Source organism: Pan troglodytes, chromosome 10, assembly GCF_028858775.2.
Source record: "Pan troglodytes isolate AG18354 chromosome 10, NHGRI_mPanTro3-v2.0_pri, whole genome shotgun sequence".
NCBI classification, from domain to species: domain Eukaryota; kingdom Metazoa; phylum Chordata; class Mammalia; order Primates; family Hominidae; genus Pan; species Pan troglodytes.
Window position 1 is genome coordinate 13,587,819 of NC_072408.2, and position 6,861 is coordinate 13,594,679.

The 6,861-nt window shown below is 41.2% G+C and overlaps 1 pseudogene; it reads right to left on the bottom strand.

Annotated features, from left to right (window-relative positions):
- Positions 1–6,210: 6,210 nt before the first annotated feature.
- On the bottom strand, positions 6,211–6,629 carry LOC107967737 (large ribosomal subunit protein eL31-like; annotated as a pseudogene).
- Positions 6,630–6,861: the final 232 nt, after the last annotated feature.

Here is a 6,861-nt window from a genome sequence, read left to right on the forward strand (position 1 = left end):
GTTTTCTTATTCTGTTTTAAGAAGTCTTTATTCTGGGCCGGGCGCAGTGGCTCACACCTGTAATCCCAGCACTTTGGGAGGCTGAGGCCGGTGGATCACGAGGTCAGGAGATTGAGACCAGCCTGGCCAATATGGTGAAACCCCATCTCTACTAAAATATAAAAAAATTAGCCAGGTGTTGTGGCACATGCCTGTAATAATCCCTGCTACTCAGGAGGCTGAGGCAGGAGAATCGCTTGAACACGGGAGGCAGAGGTTGCTATAAGCCAAGATCACGCCACTGCACTCCAGCTTGGGTGACAGAGTGAGATTCCGTCTCAAAAAAAAAAAAGAAAGAAAGAAAGAAAGAAAAAGAAGAATTATTTATTCTGGATACAAGTCCTTTATCAGATACATCATTTGCAAATATTTTCTCCCAGGCTGTGGATTGTCTATTCATTTTCTCAACCTATCTTTTACAGAACAAAAGTTTTTATTTGTGATAAGGTACAATTCATCATTTTTTTCTTTATGAATTGTGTTTCCAGTACCTGAAAACTTATCACCAAACCCAAGGTTACACACACACAGGGTCTCCTGTGCTTTTTTCTAGATGTCTTACTTTTTACATTTAAGTTTATGAGCCATTTTTTGGTGTAAGTGTGAGGTACGTGTTGAGGTTTTTTGGTTTTGTTTTTACATATGAATGTCTAATTTTTCCAGCACTGTTTGTTGAAAAGACTGTTCTTTCACCACTGGATTGCCTTTGCATCTTTGTCAAAAATCAGTTGACATTATTTGTGTGGGTTTATTTCTGGTCTCTCTATTGGCTCTATTCACCTAAGTTGTCTACTCTTTCGCTAATACCACACTAACTGCTTTCTAATAAGTCTAATAAGTGGTAGAGTAATTTCTCCTACTATTTTTTTAGTTCCTTTTCATTTCTTTCCCTTTTCATATAAATTTTAGAATCAGTTTGTCAATTTCTATCAAAAAAAAGCTCCCTATGATTTTGATTGATAATGCATTGAATCTATAGATCAAACTGGGGAGAATTAACATATTTACAATATTGAATTTTCTAATCTATGAATACAGTATATCTTTCTATTTATTTATACCTTTTTTTTTTTTTTTTTGAGGCAAGGTATCACTCTGTCACCCAGACTAGAGTGCAGTGGTGCAATCATAGCTCACTGCAACCTTGAACTCCTGTGCTCAAGTGATCTTCCCACCTCAGTCTCCTAAGTAGCCAAGAGTACACGCACATGCCACCATGCCTGAGTAATTTTTTATTTTGTGTAGAGACAGCGTCTTTCTGTGTTGTCCAAGCTGGTCTCGAACTTCTGGCCTCAAGTGATCCCCCTGCCTCAACCTCCCAAAGCACTGGGATTACAGGTGCACCCAGCCCACACCCAGCCTCTACCCAGCCTACACCCAGTCATTATTTATATCTTTGTTGATTTCCTTTTTCTTTTCTTTTTTTTAATTTAGCCAGCTTTTTTTAAATTTTAACTTTTTTTTTGGAGGGGAAAGGGAGTGGTCATGGACATACTGAAGTAGACACAAAAATATAGAGAATACTGCACTTCCCAGGGCTCGTCACGCGTGCTTCAAAAATTACCAACAACTTGCCATTTTGTTTCATTATCTGCACCCACAATGGCGGATGAGGGAGTCTAAAAAATATCCCAAACATGAAATCTCAAAAATGTGATTTTAATCATGAATATTTTCACAAACATCCTAACAGATATGAATATAGAGAAAATACACTAAGATTTTACACCTAAGAAAATTTTTTAAATGACTTATAACATTATCCAATACCTAGCCCTTAAAGAAAGGAAATCCTGAATTGTCTGAAATATTTTTTATACTGATTTTGTCTGAATGAGGTCCCACCAGCTCCAAATATGGCATCTGATGGCTGTTCCTCTTAAATCTATTATAATCCATAAATTTACCCGTCTCCAAGTAGCCTGTCTGCTCTTTGAAAAAGGAATTGAGAGACCATAATCTGAGTGAAAATTCTCACTGATCATGGATTGTCATTGCTTTTAAACCATTCTTTGAAAAGTATTGCAGAAAAAAATGTTTTGTTTTCTTTTTTTTTTTTTGAGACAGAGTCTCACTCTGTCTCCCAGGCTGGAGTGCAATGGCGCAATCTCGGCTCACTGCATCCTCCACCTCCCAGATTCAAGCAATTCTCCTGCCCCAGCCTCCCGAGTAGCTGGGACTACAGGCGTGCTCCACCACGCCCTGCTAATTTTTGTATTTTTAGTAAAGACCGGGTTTCACCATGTTGGCCAGGCTGGTCTCAAACTCCTGACCTCCTGTGATCCGCCTGCCTCGGCCTCCCAAAGTGCTGGGATTACAGGCGTGAGACACTGCGCCCGGCCAAAGGTGTGTTTTTTATGAGAGTATTTTTAAAAACACTCAAATTGTCGGTCACAGCTCCTTGCCTATGCGCCTAAAAAGAGATAGCCCAAGACAGACGGGGGAAAAAAATGGGGAGACAGAAACAAAAAGAAAACTGGCAAACAGAGGAGAAGTCCAAAAGCCCAACTCCCATAAGTCAAGACTTCCCACAGTTCTCTAAGTCAGCAAATGAATGTAATTTAAACTGCTTTAAACGTCATACAAAAATAAATCCTTTTTAGTAAATCGATAAACAGAGGCATCTCCGTGACGACTGGTGGCAGCATGTACTCCTCCTTTTCTAAAACAAGGAGTTCTAAAACAACTCAAGGCAGCAGAGAGCCCTGAGTTGCAAACATGAAAAGCATAACTTTCTCAAGTTGGCTGTTAAGTGTAATAGGAGAGGCACCACTCCACTCCTACCTCTCCTTTCTTTAACCAATGCATTTTGGCTACAGAAGAAATTATGCCTATTCTTAGTCACTATTCAGCACATATACAATGTCGAAAATTGAACAGTACTCCAAGAGGGTGCAAAATGACTACATGCCACTTTAACTGAGGCTTCCAAAAATTGAGATTCCTACTTATAAGGAATGTGGTACACATTAGAACTACTGAGTCCCATGGTCATCCATGCATTACCTTACCCTTTTCGTATAACTTATAGAAATGGGTCCAAAAAGATGTTGTGAGATATGAGGTATGAAGTGTTCAGTAAGTTCATTGATGGTCCTGCTAGCAATAGCATGTAAGTGAAGCATATCCAAATCTAGAGTAAGTGTTTATCTCAGTGAAGACAAATCCCTGCCCCATCCATGACAAAATACTTGCAAGAATACAAGAATACTTCCCCTGACATATGGGACACTAAGCAGCATCAGTATGCAGAGGTCAGCCTTGGTGAGCTAAGTCTATACTATAGAGCTCAAGTATAACCTCTACCACTGCCTGCCACCCTGGTCACTTTTTTTTTTTTTTTTTTTTTTTTTTTTTTTTTGAGACAGAGTCTCACTCCGTCACCCAGGCTGGAGTGCAATGGCGTGATCTCAGCTCACTACAACCTCCGCCTCCCAGGTTCAAGTGATTCTCCTGCCTCAGCCTCCCGAGTAGCTGGGATTGCAGGCACCCGCCACCAGGCCCGGCTAATATTTGTATTCTTAGTAGAGATGGGGTTTCACCATGTTGGCCAGGCTGGTCTCAAACTCCTGACCTCAGATGATCCACCCACCTCGGCCTCCCAAAGTGCTGGGACTATAGGCGTGAGCCACCACGCTGGCCACATTGTTTACAAATAAATCACTTGGGCAGTAAGTGGGGTGATACGAAGAGACTACATGACAGCCATATGGTTGATGTGTACCTGATTGCTGATAGCCTCCTCTGAAGAGTGGGAATTTCGATTAGCATTCACGTGGGACATTATTCTCATATTCTGGGACCATTCTGGGAAATTCATCCACATCACTGTTTCCTGAAACTTCTTGTCAACACAACCTTCACTTTTGCCCACTTAAAATCTCTGTCTATCCACACCATTAGCCATGCACATTCAGTTTAGATCAGTATCTTAGATCATGCTCCTTCCAGAAAAAGTAAACAATGACATTCAATACTCCAAATTCTGCTGAGTGGCAGCAATTCTTTCCCTATTGCCAATTATGGACATATTTGACTGGGGTAATATTATTACGGCTTCTAATACTACTGTTACAATTGGCGTCAGTAGTATTAGCCAACATATGTTGAATGCTTACTATATACAGGACAGTGTTCTAAGCATACTAAAACTATTCGCTCATGAGAGGCACTATTACCTCTCCATTTTTAAAATGAGGGAAAAAGCCAGAGGAAAATAAGAAGAAAAAAGCCAATTTGTCTGGAACTGGTTAGTAATGGGCTGAACTTGTAGCATTCAGTTTTTCTTTTCTTTCTTTCTTTTTCTTTTATTTATTTATTTATTTATTTATTTATTTATTTATTTCTTGAGACAGAATCTCCCTCTGTCGCCCAGGCTGGGAGTGCAGTGGTGCAGTCTTGGCTCACTGCATCCTCCGCCTCCTGGGGTCAAGCAATTCTCTTGCTTCAGCCTCCCAAGTAGCTGGGATGACAGGCGTGTGCCAACACACTGTGCCAATTTTTGTATTTTTAGTAGAGACGGGGTTTCACCATGTTGGCCAGACTGGTCTTGAATTCCTGACCGCAAGTGATCCGCCCGCCTCGGCCTCCCAAAGTGCTGGGATTACAGGCAGGAGCCACCGCGCCCGGCCCCATGTTGATTTCTTTCGTCAGTATTTTGTAGTTTTTAGCACACATATCTCCCACATATTTTGTTATATTTATACCTAAAAACTTCATGGGGGCTGCTATTGTAAATGGTATTCTATAAACTACAGTACGTTGTTTCTTTGTATAGATCCAAGATTTTGATTATATTTCTTCTTCTTCTTTCTTTTTTGAGACGAAGTTTCACTCTGTTCAACCCAGGCTGACACAATCTCGGCTCCCTGCGACCTCCGCCTCCCGGGTTCAAGCAATTCTCCTGCCTCAGCCACTTGAGTGGCTGGGACTACAGGCACCAACCACCACGCCCAGATAATTTTTGTGTTTTTAGTAGAGACAGGGTTTCACCATGTTGGCCAGGCTGGTCTCAAACTCCTGACCTCAAGTGATCACCCGCCTTGGCCCCCCAAAGTGCTGGGATTACAGGCGTGAGCCACCACACCCAGCCTCTTCTTAGAGAACTTGCTTTGGCATTTATTATAAAGTAGGTCTGCTGGCAATCAACTTCCTCAGTTTCTGTTTGTCTGATAAACTTTTAATTTTGGCCTGGTGTGGTTGCTAATGCTTGTAATCCCAGCATTTTGGGAGGCTGAAGTGGGAGGATCGCTGGAGTCCAGGAGTTTCAGACCATCCTGGGAAACGTAGTGAGACCCCGTCTCTAAAAAAATAAAAATAAAAATAGAAAACTCTTAATTTGGGCCAGGCACAGTGGCTCACGCCTGTAATCCTAGCACTTTGGGAGGCCAAGGTTGGTGGATCACCTGAAGTCAGGAGTTTGAGACTAGCCTGGCCAACATGGCGAAACCCCGTCTCTACTAAAAATACAAAAATTAGCTGGGTATGATGGTGGGCGCCTAGCTGAGGCAGGAGAATCGCTTGAACCCGGGAGGCGGAGGTTGCAGTGAGCCAAGATCATGCCACTGCACTCCAGCCTGAGCGATGGAGCGAGACTCCATCTCAAAAAAAAAAAAAAAAAAAAAGATATTACTCCATTTAATTTTGCTTTTATTGTTTCTGACTAGCAGTCTGCTGTAATTCTTATCCTCGCTCCTCGGTAAGATATTATGTTTTTTCCCCCTTGGCTGACTTCCAGATTTTCTTTCTCTTTGGTTTTCAGCAGTTTTAATATGATATGCCTAGATGCATGGGTTTGGGGAGGGGCTGTGTTGTTTTGGTATTTATCCTGCTTGGTGTTCTCTGAGCTTCCTTGATCTGTGGTTTTCTGTCTGTTAGTAATTTTGGATAATTCTAAGCCATTATCTCTTCAAATGTTTCTCCTGTCTTATTCTTTTTGTTTGTTTGTTTGTTTGTTTGTTTAACTAAGTCTGAATTAGACAAATCCTGTCCAAGTCTTTCTTCTCCTTCTGGAATTCCAATTATGTGCATGTTAACTCATTTGGTATTCTTGGATGGTGTCTTCTTTCTTTCTTTTTTGTTGTTGTTCTGTTTTGTTTTACCCATTCTTTTTTTGCACTTCAGTTTGGGTAATTCCTCTTTTTTTTTTGCAATTTTATAACTTTATTTGATGTATTTGACTATCAGCGATTAGTTCTCATCCACATTGACTGTCTGTAGATTTTTGAAAGTGGTAGCAAATACATAGGTAACCAAAGTATAGAGCTTATTTGTGAATCTTCATCCTCATTATGTTTTCTGGACAGCCGCACATGGATTCGGTGTCGGACATTCCTTATTCCTTTGGCCCAGACAGCTTTGTTGAGCCTGGTATCAACGCGCACATCTGGAGTTTCCATCTCCTTCATGGCAAATTTCTGAATCTCTTTGAGTGCCTGAGGGGCACGCTTCTTGAAGCCCACTCCATGGATGCGCTTGTGAATGTTGATGGTGTATTCTCGGGTCACCACTTCGTTGATGGCAGAACGGCCCTTTTTCTTCTCGCCACCCTTCTTTGTGAGAGCCATTCTGCCATGTCCAAGTTGGAAAGGGAGTTTGGGTAATTTCTATTGACCTCTACACCCAAGGTCACTGATTCTTTTCTCAGCTATACTGAGTCTACTGATGAACCAGTCAAAGGTGTTCTTCATTTCTGTCACCACGATTTTATTTCAAGCATTTCCATTTTATTCTTATAGTTTCCTCTGCTGAATTTATCCATCTTCTTTTGGCATGTTGTCTACCTTTTCCATTAAATCCTTTAACATAATAATGTTACTTTAA